The sequence below is a fragment of the Rhipicephalus microplus genome, chromosome 8 (genome assembly GCF_043290135.1).
Source record: "Rhipicephalus microplus isolate Deutch F79 chromosome 8, USDA_Rmic, whole genome shotgun sequence".
Classification (NCBI taxonomy): domain Eukaryota; kingdom Metazoa; phylum Arthropoda; class Arachnida; order Ixodida; family Ixodidae; genus Rhipicephalus; species Rhipicephalus microplus.
This window is the reverse complement of record NC_134707.1, coordinates 50,111,661-50,132,275: the sequence shown is the minus strand read 5'-3', so window position 1 is coordinate 50,132,275 and position 20,615 is coordinate 50,111,661. Positions and strand designations below refer to the sequence as shown.

The 20,615-nt window shown below is 43.4% G+C and overlaps 1 long non-coding RNA gene across 1 annotated transcript; it reads right to left on the bottom strand.

The window, feature by feature from the left end:
• Positions 1–2,165: 2,165 nt before the first annotated feature.
• LOC142768506 (uncharacterized) lies at positions 2,166–13,888 on the bottom strand. Its single transcript, XR_012885316.1, has 2 exons — positions 13,804–13,888; positions 2,166–2,325 (listed from the first exon to the last, which is right to left on the bottom strand). It is a non-coding gene; the product is annotated as an uncharacterized LOC142768506 (long non-coding RNA).
• Positions 13,889–20,615: the final 6,727 nt, after the last annotated feature.

Sequence of the window (20,615 nt, the reverse complement as noted above, 5' to 3'; positions counted from 1 at the left end):
ATCTGCAATAATTATCAGAATTTACTGCAGCTTCAGGATTTGAGAAAAATTGGCCATCAAGAATAAACCATTAGGCTATGGGCGATGCAAGACTAATCGACCTCTAGATCCCCGATTGATGTTTTCGTAAACGTAGCGAAGACGTGTTAAAGCAGTCTTTCATAACCTCTTTCATCTTAGCTTTTATTATACTTTTTAATGTCATAAATGAAGAAGCATTATCAATGACGATTCTTACATAAGCAGTTTATGCGGCGAGTGAGATCAAATATATCTTTATGGTACCAAGACTGTCTTGGGTTCTATATAGTATATTCTTGAGTCACATACTTCAATAAGCATTCACGCACAACCTCCCAGTCCTTCCTCTCTTAATCCTCTTCCTCCTCCTTCACGCACAATGTCCCGAAGATTAGGGAGGAGTGCCTCTACATTGCGAAATCCGCAACAACAATCAAATTCCTCAAAAGGTGAGGCTAAAGTGTCCGGTACGGAAGTTATCAACATTAAGAAAGTTCAAAACAGTTTCATTCTGCAGTCTTTGAGGAGAGAACACGCTATGTTTGAGGCGACTTCAACAGCTTTGTGGTCAGAAAACCCTCTGACGACTTCACATTTTACACCGTATGGTGGGAGCAGGCAGACCAATAACTAACTTAGGCTGCGGCTAACTCTTCATCTGATCTCGCGAAACTGCAAAACGCTTGTGTGCGGAGAATAAGGCTGCTCCCGGGAAAGGAGCATGTTTTTGCAGCGATTCGATAGCGTGTAGAAGGGTAGACGAGCCATTCGCTGATGCCTGCTGAAATGATGCCTGCGCGCTAGCACTCGCAACCGCGTCCTTATAGTCAAAGTTCACAGTTGCATATTGTGTCACACAGCCTCCCACCTGAGGACCTCTTCATACTTTCTCGTCTAGCGCAAGACAGACAGGGCCTCCTCTGCAGTCGAAGAGGGATCGACGTTAGGCATCACACGTGATGTTATCGCATGCGCCCTACGTGCGATGGAGACTAGCAGCTTGTTTCATGTATGCTTCAGCAGCGTTTTTCGCCAGCATTTATGTGATTTTACTCGCGGGAATAGCAAAGTGGTTGAGTGCGAATATGATTTATTTATGCGTTATACGGAACATGAGAACAATGCAAGCCTCCAGATAGTCCACATAAGTATTCCCACAATCAAAAAAGTACAAAAAAGCTTCGAAGCGGGCTGGCGTTTTTTTTTTTATGAAGAGCTGTGCAGTCTTTGCTATAAAAATTTGCCCATTGGTTGGATGAGATAATCAGGAGTCTCTTCATTTGGTTTTGGTTTCGAATACACTCCACTACAATTATTTCACTAAATTCTTACTGGCAATATCTCTTCGACATGTCTTCATAAATCACGTCATGTCTTCATAAACGACATGTCTTCATAAACAAAAATTAAGTACTTCCATTTCTGTCCACAAGTGAATATAACCAATGCACGTTCCGACATAGTTTAGCGAATTTCCTCTGAAATACTTATATATTTATTCCACAAGAAAAATATATAATTAAAGCTTCAATTACAAGTCGCACAGTCAGTTTTGTCGATTCTGAATGTGCGAGAGGCACCCACGAACCATGTCATAGTGGAAGTTAGCGCGGAAAAACCAGACTAGAAATTTTGTTTTGATTTCGTTTCACCAGCATGAAAAGAGAATAATGACGTGTTTGCTGCGTCATACTGACAAGGGAATTCTAAATATAGAAATAATCATCTCGAAATCACCCTAATTGCCCAGTATGGTGGCGCATTGAAGTCACAAATGTTCAGAAATTTGGATGACATTATGCAATTAACATTTCCATCTCGCACACAAATCAAACTATCTGAAGAATTACACTGTCTCGTGAGCTTGATCATCATTCTTTAGGAAGGTGACCATGAGTGTTCGCAATTTCACAAATATTTTATTACAAAATTTCCTAAGTATGCCAGTTTTGTGATGCAGTAGTGAGACGCGCGTTTACGCTGTGCATGGAGAACTATTTCAGGTGAGCATAATCGTACGTATGGCCCCAAGAAAAGGACTGGTTCAACATATTGTGCACGCAAACCGAGCTGGTTCATACACGGAAATGGTTCGTTAATGAGGCTGACGTAAGAATGAATCAACAAATGGCAGTAAAGCAGAGTGCACAAGATCAAATGCTTTTATGACAGGGAATGATTTTGGCAGTACGTTGTGCAGTGAAGCCATGTCGATTCAGCCAGTAATGCACTTGTTACTGGCAAGGCTACGAAGACAGCGGACGAAGTTTTCTCGACCCAACTGAGTGCCATTGCTGCTGCCCTCTGAAAAATGCAGAAAAAAAGAAAGACCAGTCATGCTTTGTGATTCAGAGGTAAACAATTTTGTAACAAAAGCGGGGATATGATCAACATATTTAGTTATTCCGTCAGTATCTTAACTATTTCTCATGGAGTGCAAGCTAGAAGCGAGGATAAAGCGTAGCCAACATCTCACAAGTCATTTCGCTAAATAGATATCGACTATAGCTATAAAGCAAGCTCTTAACCTCAATCATACTCAAACCTCTATATATAGAGAACAACACAACGAAATATTCGTTGTAACCAAGTAAGTGAACAATAGCCTCGCAATACGTAAAACGTTAGAAATATACGATTATAACGAATTTTAGGACATAACAGATTCATTTTTATGTAAAATGCTACTTCGTTTTTATGAGTTATGAGTGCACAATTTTTTTCTTTACAGTTAATAACAGAACTGAATTCAAGGCATGTTGCACTTTCAGTACAGCGATTTCTATCTTTCTTTCTCTAACACACATTCTATTTTTCAAATCGGTATATCGTGTCTCATCAGATAGGTCCGTTTTACACAACTCATCTTACCGGTCGCATGCTTAAAGATGCTTGCACACGTGCCCCGGCTACCTCTTATCGAGCATCCCTTTCATTTGAAGAGCCAGAAAAACAACCTCCATCAGGCACAACTGCTGCCACTAGCCTACCTGAGTTTTCCACACCTCTTTCCCACCACATCTTCACGCCAGACTCTTAGTTCTATTTTTCTTCGTTTTTACTGCACTTTATGCTTTGTATATATATATATATATATATATATATATATATATATATATATATATATCAGGGAAAAAGTGTATACCTAAGGGCTCGTTGTTCCGTGTTTTGACACAATAATATTGAGAGCTAACAGACAATAATGCCAAGGAATGTATAGGGGAAGTTATTAGAACCAATGGAATATAAATAAGAAATAAAAGTGGGTGAAAAATAACCTGCCGTGAGCAAGAATTGAACCTACGAACGACCTTCGAATAACGCGTTCGATATTCTTACCACTGAGCTACCATGGCGGCCATCCCCCATCCACTTTTTTGGGTTTATGTGTGAATATATATATATATATATATATATATATATATATATATATTTACGAAGGAGTATTTAAACATTTCAAATTCTTCAAAACGCATAATGTACATCACTTGTTTTTGTTATTTGTTTCAGCTGGTGGCTAAGAGCAAGGTACATTGGTGTTTGGATAAACTGAACTTCCTGCGCAATATAGGGATCTGCAGTTGACTATTTTACGGTATACTGTAGCATATGATCAATTCGCTCAGAACATTACCATATTAGGTAAGTCCTACATTCAATGTTTTCTGAGCCACCTGAAAAAAAGTAAGTTTTTTGGTCAAAACGAATATAGTCGATATTGCACTGCATCGGTTGTGCATTGATTTTATTTGAGCAGAAATGAAATATGATTCATAACTTATACCAAACTATATTTAGTTATTCACAGTTTACGGCAGTAAGATATACAGTGTCCTGAAAAATTCCATAAGTTTGACGTATTAACAGACAGTTCTTTCTATGTAGCATTTGAAAGAGTTACCAAAATGAATTGAAGCTAACATCAGCATTGATAGATATATGGAGTTCAACGTCCCAAAACCACCATATGATTATGACAGATGCTGTAGTGGACGGCTTCGGAAATTTCGACCCCCTGAAGTTCTTCAATGTGCAATCAAGTCTGAGCACATGGGCCTTGTTGCGAAGCGCACCTCCGACGACGTTACGAAGGGCGCTACGAATCTCACCGCTGCAACCACTGTTTCGAACGAAGGCGACGCCAACACGGTCCCGAAGGCGCCACTGCTTCGAATTCCACCGGGAAGGTCACCAGCCGTTTGGTAGCGTAGGTTTCTCAGCTCGCGACTGCTTCTGCGCAGAGCTGATAGACGAGCGGACGAGACGACGGTGAGTTAAACAAGGTTTATGTACAGCATATATACAGAGGCGTTACAAATTTGGCACTGGGGCCAACAGCTTAGAGAGCCGCAGAGCCGAGCTCTCCTCTCTAACACATAGGTCTGCTCTCAAATAGGTCTGCTGCTAACACATAGCTGAACTCTTTATCACATAGCTCTCTTCTCTGACACACAGCTCAACTGCGACACACATGTCTGCTCTCACATAGGACTGCTGCGACACACATGTCTGCTTTCACATAGGACTGCTGCGACACACATGTCTGCTCTCACATAGGACTGCTGCTCGCGACGCGCCGCAGGGCTTCTTTTATATGCACCGGGTGGATTCTTTGGATAACAAAATGTCCAACCAGAAGCGCCGCTGGTCATGAAGTCAGACTCCTCCAATGGGGTCGCCGCTGGGCCGCGTCATTCTTTCTCATCGAATCTGGAGAGGCTGCGCTGCAGGTGGCTGCACCCAAGGACGAGTGACGCCGCCAGGCATTGCGTCAGACCCGCCAGACAGGAAGATGCCGGTTATTTACTCGGCGGGCTCGCGGGCTGAGGTGACTCACTGCACGTGCGCGCCAGAAAGGCGCCGTTGCGTGATGACGCCGTTGAGTTGTTGATCGCGTCAGGTGGGCTCGCGGGCTGGCCTTGACAGATTTCCTTTTTCCGAGGCACGGACGTTCGCTGCGGACTCGCAGGCATAACAGCACACCGCCGCCAGACAATGCGCCGGAAAGACGAGCTGCTTCCACGTGGCTCGGATGTCAGGCGCGCTCGTTCGCCCGGTCCCTCCAGGTTCGCCTCCAGGGCCATGGGGAGAATGCAGCTTTAGACTCCGTTCCGGGAACACATTCCATTTTTGAGGTCGGATCCCAGCTTCACTGGCTTGTCGCCACAACTTGCCGACCAGCTTCGCTCGTCTCTTCTGACGATCTTTGGTTTCAGCCCTTGTCGATGGTTCTGCAACTTGTCAAGAACGGTTCGACAACAGACAACACACGACACAAGAATGTGCCCTCGGTCACCCGACAGAACACCAGACAAAGTATATACGGTACAACATATACCTATCTACGTGTCTATCAGAATTTCGTTCCCTCTACATCAAGAGGCACATGTGGGACACAAGACTCTTAAAATGACAACTCAAATTTTTTTCACGTACAACAACGTAACGAATTAGAATACAACATAAAGTTGGCTTCTCGAGCTCACTCTGGACGAGAGCGCTCAGCTCAGGTCGTGACGAGGTCAAAAGTTTGCCCCGAATCGCCAGCGAGAAGTTGAGTAGGTACTAACTGAACACACTGCTCAATGCATCTGCATGAGCGTATAGCTTTCCCTTTTTTTTTGTAGCGAACGTCAAAGTTGTGCTGTTGGAGCATCATGCTCCATCTCAGTAACCGGCCACTTTTAGGCGACGATACCTATGCAGTACCAAGAGCGGCTCATACTTGCGACGTTGCAGAGGGGAACAACGATACGGCTTGCTAGGGATTGGCTCCTCACAAGTTAGCTTGACATCGTGTTCGATCACCGTCGTGTTTCTGGGACGGTCCGGACACACGTCTCCAATTTTGGAAACAATCTTTCTCTGGTTCTTCTTTTGGACTTCACTTAACTTAGGCTCTAGGTTCAACTGCTCTAAGATTACCTCCGATTCCCTTTCGATTACCTCACTAGAACTAAAAGTTTCTTCTCCCTCTTCCTCTGAAGCATTCAACAGCAAATTTACGACCGCTTTCAAGTTACTGTGGTAAATTTTGTTCGGCCGCCTTCCTAATTTCACTTCATAATTTGTATCGGAAAGCTTAGATATTACTTTGGCGGGCCCTTCCCAATGAATCTCAAGCTTGTTCCTTTTGAACGGCCGCAGCAGCAATACCTGACTTCCTACTTCAAAAGCGCGCTTCTTTGCCGATTTGTCGTAGTACTCCGACAACATTTGTGAAGCTTTCGTGTGGCTTTCCACTAGCGCAATAATTGAGAGGTCCTCACACTGCTCTCGAATGAGCGTTTCTCGATCAACCCTCGACAGCTCACTCCAACTCTCCGCTACAGGCGAGAGCGTTGCAGCCCTCTCGCTATGATTCAATGGCGCCATGTCGTTTCCCCCTGCTACGCATACCGCGCCGGTCGCTTCGGCGACGGGCCACTCGAGTGACTGCTCACATGACTCACGCGGAAAATTTCCTCTCTGAGGTTCCGTCGACCCGCCGACAAGGTCACTTGAGAGTTCACCGCATTGAACAAGATCAAGCTCCTGCGAAAGCTTCCGCGCTTGCGATCGCGTGAGGGCCATGTACGCTAAGTTGGGGAAGAACGATTTACCCTGCTCTTTGAGAAGCTGCTCTGAGTGTTTGGAGAAAAGATAAGGAAAACGATCGGGAAGCGCGGCAGACACAGCCGCTTCGGTGCGAAGCTTACCGAACGGGCCTTCAATGACAACCGTGGCTATTGGTAAGCAAGCACTCTACTCCTCGGCGGCTTGCCTGATCCACGCGCGTTCTCCTGTAAAGTCATCCGGAGACACCAATGAAGGATGGACAACGTCCATGGTTGCCGCTGAGTCTCTAAGTGCTCGGCACGTTTCCCCATTCACCCTAATTTCTTGGAGATACGGCTCCAACAACCGCATGTTCTTTTCCGATTCTCGGATTGTTGCAAAAGCAAACTTTTGCTTACAGTTTATCGCGATGTGCCCTTTTTTGCAGTTGTAGCAGATTAGCGGCTTCCGTTTGTTTTCCGATTCTAGGATAGTTGCAAACTTTTGCTGACAGTTTATCGTGATGTGCCCTTTCTTTTTGCAGTTGTAGCAAATTCGCTGCTTGCGTTGATCAGGTTTCTTTGAAAAGCCCTCTTTTCTTTCATCCTTTTCAACGCGCACTGCCCTGCTATGCAACTTTCGGCGAGTATAACACTCCTCAGCTAACTCTGCTGCCTTGTTTAGCTGTACTTCACCAAGTTTGTCCTGCAGCCTCAGTTTGACATCCTCCTCGATGCAGCGGTAGAATTGCTCCAATGCAATGCATTCTACCACTTTATCGCAGTCGTCATAAACACCTTCGCCCTTGAGCCACTCAATTAAATCGGCTTCAAGACAAAACGCGAAGTCAACGTGTGACTCATTCCCCTTTTTAGCATACCGGAACCTTTGCCTGAAAGCCTCGGGTGACAACTTATAACGTCTCAAGAGCACTTCCTTAACCTCGTCATAGCCCTCAAACGCTTCCCTCGAGAAGCAAGTTATCGCGTCGGACACTTCGCCGGGAAGAAGAGCTAACAGGTTCTGCGTCCAAAGAGACCGCTCCAAAGCATTTCGCTCACAGACGTGTTCAAACTTGACGAGATACTTCGCCATGTCCACGCCTACTACGAACGGTGGTAGTTGGTCCCGAATTCTATAACCGCTGACCTGAATCGTCGGAGAAGCTACGCTAGGCGCCTGCGAACACTTCAGTATTGCCAATTCTATTCGTTTCAACTCGAGGCGCTCCCGTCTCTCGGCCTCCTCGCGCTCGCGACGTTCGCGCCTTTCAGCTTCTTCACGTTCGCGAGCTTCTCGCCTTTCAGCCTCCTCGCGGCGTGCTTTGATATCCACCCAGGCCTCATCGACTTCCTCAGCCGACACTCCCTCATCCTTCATGATCTCAAGGATCGCTTGCTTTCGTTTCGCACCACCCAAAGTAATGCCGAGTTCCTCACAAATTTTGATGAGTTTCTTCACTTTAGGGTTCTCCATCGTTCACACTAGCCTCTTGCTGTTTGCCCCTGTTAACAATTTACTTGCCGTACCCACTATAAGTCAACTAGCAAGACGCGCAAGCAATTTTTCACACTCCCGTGTTTACCCCCTCCGCATTAACTTCGGTTTCAAAGCACTTCGACTTTACTTGAAACGATCAAAGCTCACTTCAATGCTTCACACAGCCCTTCTCTAAACTACTACAACCTGAGCTAGAGTAGTCTGGTGAACTGAGGGGAAAACATCAGGCACTCACCGCATCGATGTCGCTGACGCCGGCCGATCCCGCAGCTGCCAACCACTGTTGCGAAGCGTGCCTCCGACGACGTTACGAAGGGCGCTATGAATCTCACCGCTGCAACCACTGTTTCGAACGACGGCGACGCCAACACAGTCCCGAAGACGCCACTGCTTCGAATTCCACCGGGAAGGTCACCAGCCGTTTGGTAGCGTAGGTTTCTCAGCTCGCGACTGCTTCTGTGCAGAGCTGATAGACGAGCGGACGAGACGACGGTGAGTTAAACAAGGTTTATGTACAGCATATATACAGAGGCGTTACAAATTCGGCACTGGGGCCGACAGCTTAGAGACCTGAAGAGCCGAGCTCTCCTCTCTAACACATAGGTCTGCTCTCAAATAGGTCTGCTGCTAACACATAGCTCAACTCTTTATCGCATAGCTCTCTTCTCTGACACACAGCTCAACTTTGACAAACATGTCTGCTCTCACATAGGACTGCTGCGACACACATGTCTGCTCTCACATAGGACTGCTGCTCGCGACGCGCCGCAGGGCTTCTTTTATATGCACCGGGTGGATTCTTTGGATAACAAAATGTCCAACCAGAAGCGCCGCTGGTCATGAGGTCAGACTCCTCCAATGGGGTCGCTGCTGGGCCGCGTCATTCTTTCTCATCGAATCTGGAGAGGCTGCGCTGCAGGTGGCTGCACCCAAGGACGAGTGACGCCGCCAGGCATTGCGTCAGACCCGCCAGACAGGAAGACGCCGGTTGTTTACTCGACGGGCTCATGGGCTGAGGTGACTCACTGCACGTGCGTGCCAGAAAGGCGCCGTCGCGTGATGACGCCGTTGAGTTGTTGATCGCGTCAGGCGGGCTCGCGGGCTGGCCTTGACACAGATTTCCCTTTTCCGAGGCACGGACGTTCGCTGCGGACTCGCAGACATAACAGCCTATAGCATTGTAGCCTCCAACAAAAATTAAGCTGCCACAGCCGGTATTAGATTCCACGACCTGTGGGTATGCTAACATAAGCAGTGATGGCCGAATTTGAGGTTTGAAGTGCAGTCAAAGTAACTAGTGATTTGGTGTGATAATTTTTAATTGAACCAGTATAATAGTACATATTGCATATTACAAAAAAGAAGCCTTTCCACTTACACAATATTTACACAATAGAAAAGCTCGGTAGGGCCGGAGATTGGGTGAATAAGTCCTGCAGGAAGTGCGGCAGGTCATTTTCGACGTTGGCATTTATCGCAAGAGGCCATGTAGCGCCGAACCGACCACGCAAGACCACGCCAAAAGAAGCGGCGCCGGACGTGGTCGTACGTGCGAGATACACCCAAGTGGCCGACAGTTGGTTCGTCATGAAGCACATGCAAGACCACTGAACGGAGATGGTTAGCACGACTAGAAGTAGCTCAGGGCCATCTGGCTGGAAGCTACGACGGTACAGCGTGCCATTTAGGAGACCGAACATGCGGAGTGACAAGTCGTTAGGGTCAATTCAGACGGGCAATGAGTGACCGCAAGGAAACATCGCGACGCTGAAGCATCGCGACACTTTGCCCCTCTCATCATCACTCACTCTATGAATATGCTGTGAAAACCACTAAGGATGGATGGATTGTCACACACAGAGATGGTCTAACGGTCATGCAGATGGAGAGACGCATGCACAGATGAACGGGCAGACGGACATTAATCGAGCAGATGGATGGACAGAAAAATAAATTTACGGATGGATGAATGGATGGACAGGTGGACGAGAGCAAGACACCCTGACAAAAAGACCCACAGAAAGGGTGACAGAAAAAGAAGGTGATTAAGAAAGACAGCCTAACAAGTGAGCCCTCGCAGGTCACGCACCAGGCTTCCAATGTATCACTACACGAGAATCCAGGCCCTGGCATTGTCTTAGGCCGTGGTTATCTGTGCTGCACCAGTGATTGTCTCAATAATTAGGAGCCAGTCAAGTGATTCAGTTTGTCATTACCAAACATTTGAGCAAGTCACACCGTCATCAGGGCTAATGAAAATCTCAGCATATTCATGAGGACAATGAGGAGTGGGGCCAAGCGGATGAATTCACGCGCGGAGGGCGCTCGGGAACGCGGCGGTCAGGCACGCGGAGGACGCTCGGGAACGCGGCGGTCAGGCACGCGGAGGACGCTCGGGAACGCGGCGGTCGGGCACGCGGAGGACGCTCGGGAACGCGGCGGTCGGGCACGCGGATGGGTGTTCGCTTTGCCCCTCTCATCATTACTCACTCCATGGATATGCTGCGAAAACCACTAAGGCCATCTAGTTTAGATTATTCCCAACGGCATATGCAACCCCATCTATTGTGCTTCTCAAACATGAGGAGGCTCTATACTACTATTCCTACTACTAGTACAGAGGAGGAAACGACCCATGGCGTGAGGAGCTTCGCCCCTAAAATACACAGATTGAGACAGATTGGTGGATAGATGCAAAGACGGCCGAATAAATGGATAGAGAAACATACGCAAAAATAGACAGGATAAAGGAACAGACGCGAACACTTGGATGGTATCAAGAACGGATAAAGAGACAGAGAGACATACACAGAAACAGCCAAATGATCAGACTGACAGTTGCTCAGAAAACCCACGTATGGAGCGACGCACTCGCTGACAGGATAAAGACGGACGCATACAGGTTGTTGGTGAAAAGAACAGACAAGACTGACAGAGACTCATACAGACAATGACACAGACAGATTGATAAACAAAAAAACGCACGAACAAAAGACGAGCAGGATAGAGGTTCAGATGCAGACAGACAGGCAGTGAAAAGAATGCACGAAGAGACTGAAAACATATACGGAGAGACAGACAAATGGACAGACTGATAGGTACACTGAAAAGCCACGTACGGAAGGACGCACTGATGGGCAGGAGGCAAGACAGGCAGACAGACGGACGGATGAACAGACATGCATACAGATGGACGGAAGGAGAATTGCACGTATGAGCGAAACGGCAGATGTTCGAACTGACAAGGCTGAATTGTAACAAAACTGAAGACAGATGGATACACAGACAAACGACAACAGACAGAGAGGTGGGCGCACAGGTAACTGCAGAGACAAATTATAAATGTAGACAGAAGGACAGACAGAACGTCGAAGCATATGAATGGACATATGCAGAGGGACACAATAATACTGTCAGATGACCATACAGACCGAGCCAGACAAATGCGGACAGACAATGAGGCAGACAAATGCGAACAGACAATGTGGCAGACAAACATGGACAGATATGTAGACAGTTGGGCACACAAATGCAGATCGTGAGAAATTCAGACAGAGCAATTGGGTACAATAATAGACTCGTAGAGATAGAGGAGCGCAATGAGATTGACAGCCTGACAAAGAGACCAGAGTGGACAGACAGATGCTGCTTGAGAAGCAATTCATTGTAGATGGTTCGATGGTATGGCCGTTCATGTCCCACTTTAACTTTCATAATGACAAATAGTACCTGTAAAGACAATTAACCAGAATTGATACAATGTGGGTACAGTGGACTGAATTAACAGTCAATTAAAACTTATTGTAGATACTTTCTTTGGTAACTGCTGCTAAGTTCTGTACAAGGCCTGTAAGAGCGTAACCTTACATGGGTGGTATTTTTAAAGGCATTTCGCAGTGTAGCAAATATGAGAAAAACATTTACTATGCATATGTATCATCTGTTGGATATTAGTTACCACTTGAAATGATGAACTTAATACTCGATATGACCTGCTGAAGCAACCTGCTGTTCTCCGATATTACTACATTTAAGTAAAGACAAAAAGATGCTCTAACATCAACTGAATTCGTCAGGCCAGAGACACACTTATTAGATTTTGAAACGGCCCATTTTTTCACAAACCTGCATGGTCAATGCTGTACAATATATTTTTATATTCAATCATCAATACAACCCAAGCCTGAGGGCAAGCCAACGAACACTCCTCCTGTGAGGTGATTCTATTGCTTGAATCTGGCTCGGAGAAAGCCTGAATACAAGCACCAAACTTGTTCACAGATTTCATTCCAGGGTTTTTTTTGCTTTTATGTAATGAACAATGCATTGCATGCCCGTAGGTCTGCAAACTGCAGTCGAGTGATTTAAACGAGCTGACGACTATTAGAAATCATCTTATCTTCGCGCCGCAACACACTAAGCAATGAGGAACCAATAGAGCATTTGTGAAAATTATGCATAAGCACATCAAGCCCATTAGGCGGCTTCGCTGTAGGGCTAATGTACTATTCTTCTTCAACGTCTTCATCAACCTGACTACAACCACTGCAGGGTGAAAGTTTCTTGAATGATGCTCCAACTAACCCGGTGTTGTTCTCTGTGCTACCAGGATGTATACGTGCATTGTTTGATCTAATCCGCCCACCTATATTTTCTCACCTTCGCGCATTTGCCTTATCTAGAAATCCTATTTTCAATTGTAAAACGAGAAGAGTCACTTAAAAATGTTAATAGTACTTCTGTAGCACTGACCATTCATAAGAGCATCGAAGTGGGCATAATCGATAGCTTGTGCCCAGACATCTATGCTGAACACGTACAGTCGAGAAGCCAGCTTCAGCCCAAATGTGCCTGCAAGCATAGCATCATTGAATTCCAAGATTAGGACGCTCAAAAATACAAGAAAGTGCACTACACAAATCTTGCCCTGAAACTTCAGACTCCTCATACATAGGTGAATGCCCCCGAACCTCTACGAGTTCATTATACCAGAACATTTAGAATGAGTTGGTAGGTGATGACGAGAGCGCAAAGTGCAGACATGGCATTTGATTTGTTTAGCATGCCAAGTTATGCGATCATCATGAATCATTGCTCAGTGGACGCATAGTCATTTCACGGTTCTGCTATAATGGCACTTTGCAGGTTCACAGTTGTGGCTTCGCTGGGCGAGAAACTGCGACGAAACTCTTGCTCCTCTTGAACTGTAACACCGCGTCGGCTTCGTGAAGTTCCATGGACGCGATGTATCCCTGAGAATATCATTTCACCAAAAGCAGAAAAATAAAAAGAAAATGTTCAGACAGAACTACGTACAAGTGGTTTCTCTGAATCTGCAAGGCTTCATTTGATTGCAACAAACTTGTGTAAACTTTGCTATTTAAATTTTAAATAGTTCGTGTGAGTCAAACGTTACCTGATACAATATTGCCATTCCAAGATGTGTTTTTCTCATGAGAGGTGTGCACATAAGCGGGTCGAAAATCCAGAGTTTCCACTTCAAATGGTGGGCAAAGCTGAACAAGAAGAAGTGGACAAGAACAGAACGCCTGATTTCTCAAATTCAAAACATTAGGTTGCTAAGAGAATACGATTTCACCAAAAGCAAGAAAATTAGAAATGATTTTCAGACAGAACCACGTAAATCTGAATTCTACAATTCTGCACGTGTTTCAATTAATGGCTATCGCATATTGTAAACATTGCTTTTTAAAAGTATAAATAGTTCGTATGAATTAACATTACCTGATACGATGTTGTCACGCCGTGATATACTGTTTCGCGTCAGGGAAAAGCATAGACTTGGGACAAGATTCCACAGTTGTGTCTTCGCTTGGTGGGAAACTTTGGCTAAACTCTTCTTCATCTTGAACTGGAACACAACGTCTCCTTCCTGAAGTGCCAGGGATATGAAGTAGTGCTGTGAACAAGTTTCACCAAAAGAAGGAAAATGAAATAAATTTGTTCTGGCTGAGTCTTGAACTTGTTACTTCAAATCTGTGAGTGTTTCAATTGATTGCAGAAATATAATGTAAACGTTGCTAATTGAAACTAAATGGGCAACAAGAGTCAACTTTACCTCATTTGAAATATTTATGCCCAGATATAATCTTTTACGCAAAAGGGATGCTCTGAGATGGGTGAAAATTTCTTGCTCATCCTGAACTGGAACGGAATGTGACCTTCCTAGAGTGGAGAGTACACGATGTTGCCTGAAGAAGAGGATTTCGCTAAAAGCAGGAAAATAGAAAAAAAAATGTTCAGACAGAAAAACATACAACTGATTTCTATAAATCTGTAAGTCTTTGAAGTGGTTGAAACAGCATATTGTAAACATTGCTTTTTAAAGCTATAAAGAGTTCGTATGAGTCACCATTACCTGATACGATGTTAATGCGAGATATACTCCTGCACGTGAGCAGAATGCATAGACGTGGGACAAAGTTCCACAGTTGTGTCTTCGCTTGGTGAGGAACACTATGGATAAACTCTTGTTCATCTTGAACTGCAACACAGCGTCGACTATATGAAGGGCCAGGGATACGAAGTTGCCCTGAGAATAGGATTTAACCAAAATCAGGAAAATGAAATCAAATGTTCAGGCAGAACCTTGAACTTCTTTCTATAAACCGGCAAGTGTTTCAATTGATTACTAAAGAATATAGTGAACTCTGCTGTTTTAAATTATAACTAATTGCACGAATCAACAATACCGAATTTGAAATTGTTATACCAAGATACAATGTTTCACATAAAGTCCAAGCTTGGACGCGGGACAAGATTACGCAGTTGTGGCTTCACTTTGAGGGCAACTTTATAAGGGAACTTTTCTTTAAAATAAACTCGAACACATCCTCGACTTCCTGAAGCGACAGGGCTAAGACGATGACCTAAAAACAGGCTTTAACCTACAGTAGACAAAAATAAAAATTGTTCAGACAGAACCACGTATAACTTATTTCTGTATATCTGCAAGTGCTTCAACTTCTTGCAACAGAATAATGAAAACTTTCCAATTCAAACTATAAATAAATCGCAAGTGTCAACATTACCTCATCAGAAAGATTTATGCCCAGATACAATCTTTCACATGAGGGGGATGCATCAATGTAGCTCAAAATTTCAAAGTTCTTGTTTAATTTGGCGGCCACTCTTTGACTAACTCTTGCTTCTCTTGAACTGGAACACTGCGTCGGCTTCATCAAGTGCCAGGGATGCGATGTTTGCCTGAGAATATGATTTCACCAAAAGCAGCAAAATAAAAGAAAATGTTCGGGCAGAACTTTGTACAAATGATTTCTCTGAATCTGCAAGTCTCATTTCATTGCAACGAAATTGTGTATATTTTGCTATTTAAAATTTTAAATAGTTCACGCGAGGCAACCGTTACCTCATACAATATTGCCATTCCTAGATGTATTTTGTCTCATGGGGGTGTGCACACAGGTGGGTCAAAAATCCACAGTTGCCGCTTCAATTGGTGGGCAAAGCTATGGGGAAACTCCTGCTCATCATGAACTTGAACACAACGTCTGCTTCCTCGAAAGCCAAAACATTATGGTGCCAAGAGAATACGACTTCACCAAAAGTATGAAAATGAGAAATGATTTTCAGGCAGAACCACGTAAAACTGATTTCTACAAATCTGCAAGTGTTCCAATTGATTGCAACAGCATATTGTAAACATAGATTTTTAAAACAATACAGAGTTCGTATGAGCTAACATTACCTGATATGATGTTACGCCGAGATACACAGTTTTGCGTCAGGGGAAAGCGTAGACTTGGGACCAGATTCCATAGTTGTGTCTTCCCTTGGTGGGAAACTATATGGCTAAACTCTTTCTCATCTTGAACTGGAACACAACGTCGACTTCCCGAAGTGCGAGGGATAGGAAGTTGCCCTGAGAATAAGTTTTCACCAGAAGGAGGAAAATACAACAAAATTTTCAGGCAGAACATTGAACCTATCTCTACGAATCTGCCAGTTCTTAATTGATTGCAACATATTAATGTAAGCTTTCCTAATTAAAGCTTAATAGGTCGCATGAGTCAACATTACCTCATTCGAAATATTCCAGCCCAGATATACTCTTTCACATGAAGGAGATGCTCTGAGACGTGTCAAGATTTCTTGCTCATCTTGAACTGGAACTCAACGTGGCCTTCCTCAAGTGGCAAGAACACGAAGTTGTCCGAAGAAGAGGATTTCACCAAAAGGAGGAAAAATGAAAAAAAGTGTTGAGACAGAACAACATAGAACTGATTTCTGTAAGTCTTTCAAGTGGTTCCAACAGCATATTCTAAACTTTGCCTTTAAAAACTATAAATAGTTCGTATGAGTCACCATTACCTGACACGGTGTTATTGCGAGATAAACGCTTGCACGCGAGGGGAATGCGTAGACGTGGGACACGTTTCCACAGTTGTGTCTTCGCTTGGGGAGAAATTCTATGGCTAAACTCTTCCTCATCTTGACGTGGAACACAGCGTCGACTATCTGAAGGACCAGGGATACGAAGTTTCTCTGAGAATAGGTTTTCACAAAAGCAGGAAAATGAAATAAAATGTTCAGGCAGAACCTTGAACTTCTTTCTATAAACAGGCAAGTGTTTCAATTGATTACCAAAGAATCATGTAAACTCTGCTGTTTTAAACTACAAATAATTGCATGTATCAACATTACCGCATTTGAAATTGTTATACCAAGATACACTGTTTCACATGAGGGGGAAGCATAGACGCGGCTCAAGATTACGCTGTTGTGGCTTCAGTTTGTGGGCAACTTTATTAGGGAACTCCTCCTCATACTGAACTCGAACACATCCTCGACTTCCTGAAGCGCCAGGGCTACGAGGTTGACCTGGAAGTAGGCTTTCACCAAAAGGAGACAAATATTTAAAAAATATTTCAGACAGAACCACGTCCAACTGATTTCTCTTTATCTGCAAGTGCTTCAACTTCTTGCAACAGAATGATGAAAACTTTCCTACCTCAAACTTTAAATAAATCACAACAGTCAACATTACCTTATCAGAAAAGTTTATGCCCAGATACACTCCTTCAAACGAGGGGTATGCATCAATGTAGGTCAAAATTTCAAAGATGTGGTTTCACTTGGCGGCAACTCTGACGAACTCTTGCTCCTCTTGAACTGCAAAACTGCGTCGGCTTCGTCAAGAGCCGCGGACACGACGTTGCCCTGAGAATATCATTTCACCAAAAGCGGAAAAATTAAAAGAAAATGTTCACACAGAACTACGCGCAAGTGATTTCATGGTATCAGAGTGTTTCAATTGATGCCAACAAAATTGTGTAAATTTTGAGATGTAAAAATATAATAGTTCATGGTAGTCAACGTTACCTGATACAATAATGTCATTCCAAGATATATTGTGTCGCATGAGGGGGTGCACGGAGGCGGGTCAAGATTCCACAGTCGCAACTTGTTTGGTGGGCAAAGATATCGGGAAACTCCTGCTCTTCTTGAACAATAAAAAAACGTCTGATTTCTCAAAAGCCAGAACATTGTTGCTCAGAGAATACGATTTCATCAAAAGCCAGAAAATGAGAATTGATTTTCAGGCAGAATCACGCAAATCTTTAACTACAGATTTGCAAGTGTTTCAATTGATTGCAATCGCATATTGTAAACATTGCTTTTTAAAAGTACAAATAGTTTGTATAAATTAACATTACCTGTTACGATGTTGTTACACCGAGATATACTGTTTCGCGTCAGGTGAAAGCATAGACTTGGGGAAAGATCCACAGTTGTGTCTTCGGTTGCTGGAAAACCATGACAAAACGTTTCCTCCTTTTGAACTGAAGCACAACGTCTCCTTCCTGAAGTGCCAGGGATACGAAGTTGCCCTGTGAATAAGTTTCATCAAAAGCAGGAAAATGAAATAAAATGTTCAGGCAGAATCTTGAACCTATTACTTCAAATCTGTGAGTGTTTCAATGAATTGCAACAAAATATTATAAACTTTTTTAAAACTAAATAGGTCACATGAATCAACACTACCTCAATCAAAATATTTATGCCCAGATAGACTTTCACATGAGCTGGACGCTCTGAGATGGGTCAAGAATTTCGCTCATCTTCAACTTGAACGCAATGTGGCCTTCCTCAAGTGGCAAAGACACGAAGTTGCCCAAAGAAGAGGCACCATACTCTTGCTCATCTTGAATTGGAACGCAACATCGGTTCCCGTTGTTCCAGGGACACTTTGCTGCCCTTAAAATGGGTTTCCACCTAAAACATGAAAAAGAAAAAAAATACATGTTTAGACAGAACCACGTAGAACTGATTCCTATAAACATTCAAGCGTTTCAAATGATTGCAATGAATTATTGTAAACTTTGCTATTCAAACCTATCGTTTGAGGGAACATTAGCTCAAACAATATTGTTATGCTGAGATGCACACTTGCACATAATGACGAAGCACACACGCGTTTCAAGACTTCACAGTTGTAAATCCACTTTGTGCGCAACTCTATGGACATACTCTTGCTCATCTTGAACTGGAACGCAACCTCGGTTCCTGTTGTTTCAGGGACACTTTGTTGACGTGAAAATAGGTTTCCACCTAAAACAGAAAAAAGAAAAATACATCTTTAGACAGAACCACGTAGAACTGATTCCTATAAACATTCAAGCGTTTCAGTTGATTGCAATGAACTATTGTAAACTTTGCTAATCAATGTTATGATTAATTTCTTTGAGTGAACATTAGCTCTTACAATATTGTTATGCTGAGAGACACTCTTGCACATAATGACGAAGCACACACGCGTTTCGAGATTTCACAGTTGTAGATACGCTATGTGCGCAACACTATGGACATACTCTTGCTCATCTTCAACTGGAACGCAACCTCGGTTCCTATTGTGCCAGTGACACGATGTCCTGAAAATAGGTTTCCACCTAAAACAGGAAAATTAAAACATTACATCTTTACAAAGAACCATGTAAAAATGATTCCTATAAATATTCAAGCATGTCAGTTGATTGCAATGAATTATTGTAAACTTTGCTATTCAAACCTATAACTAGTTCGTTTGAGGGAACATTAGCTCATACAATATTGTTATGCTGAGATACTCTCTTGCACATGATGACGAAGCACACACGCGTTTCAAGACTTCACAGTTGTAGATCCGCTTTGTGCGCAACCCTATGGACATACTCTTGCACATCTTCAACTTGAACGAAACCTCGGTTCCTGTTGTTACGGGGACACTATGTTGCCCTGAAAATAGGTTTCCACCTAAAACAGGAAGAAGAAAAAATACATCTTTAGACAGAACCACGTAGAACTGATTCCTATAAACATTCAAGCGTTTCAGTTGATTGCAATGAACTATTGTAAACTTTGCTAATCAAAGTTATGATTAATTTGTTTGAGTGAACATTAGGTCTTACAATATTGTTATGCTGAGATACACTCTTGCACATAATGACGAAGCACACACGCGTTTCGAGATTTCACAGTTGTAGATCCGCTATGTGCGCAACTTTATGTACATACTCTTGCTCATCTTCAACTGGAACGCAACCTCGGTTCCTATTGTGCCAGGGACACGATGTTGTCCTTCAAACAGGTTTCCACCTAAAAAAGGAAAATGAAAACATTACATCTTTACAAAGAACCATGTAGAAATGATTCCCATAAACATTCAAGCGTTTCCATTGATTGCAATCAATTATTGTAAACTTTGCTATTAAAACTTATAACTAGTTCGTTTGAGTGAACATTAGCTCAAACAATATTGTTATGCTGAGATGCACACTTGCACATAATGACGAAGCACACACGCATTTCAAGACTTCACAGTTGTAAATCCGCTTTGTGCGCAACTCCATGGACATACTCTTGCTCATCTTCAACTGGAACGCAAGCTCGGTTCCTGTTGTGCCAGGGACACGACGCTGTCCTGAAAAAAAGGTTCCCACATAAAACAGGAAAATGAAAAGAATACATCTTTACAAAGAACCATGTAGAAATGATTCCTATAAACATTCAAGCGTTTCAATTGATTGCAATGAATTATTGTATACTTTGCTAATCAAAGTAATGATTAATTAGTTTGAGTGGACATTAGCTCATACAATATTGTTATGCTGAGATAAACTGTTTCACATAATGATTTCGCAACCACGCGTTTCAAGACTTCACAGTTGTATATCCGCTTTGTGCGCCACTCTATGGACATACTCTTGCTCATTTTTAACTGGAACGCAAGCTCAGTTCCTATTGTGCCAGGGACACGATGTTGTCCTGAGAACTGGTTTCCACCTAAAACAGGAAAATGAAAACAATACATCTTTACAAAGAACCATGTAGAAATAATTCCCATAAACATTCAAGCGTTTCAATTGATTGCAGTCAATTATTGTAAACTTTGCTATTCAAACTTATAACTAGTTCGTTTGAGTGAACATTAGCTCAAACAATATTGTTATGCTGAGATGCACACTTGCACCTAATGACAAAGCACACGCGTTTCAATACTTCACAGTTGTAGATCCGCTTTGTGCGCAACTCTATGG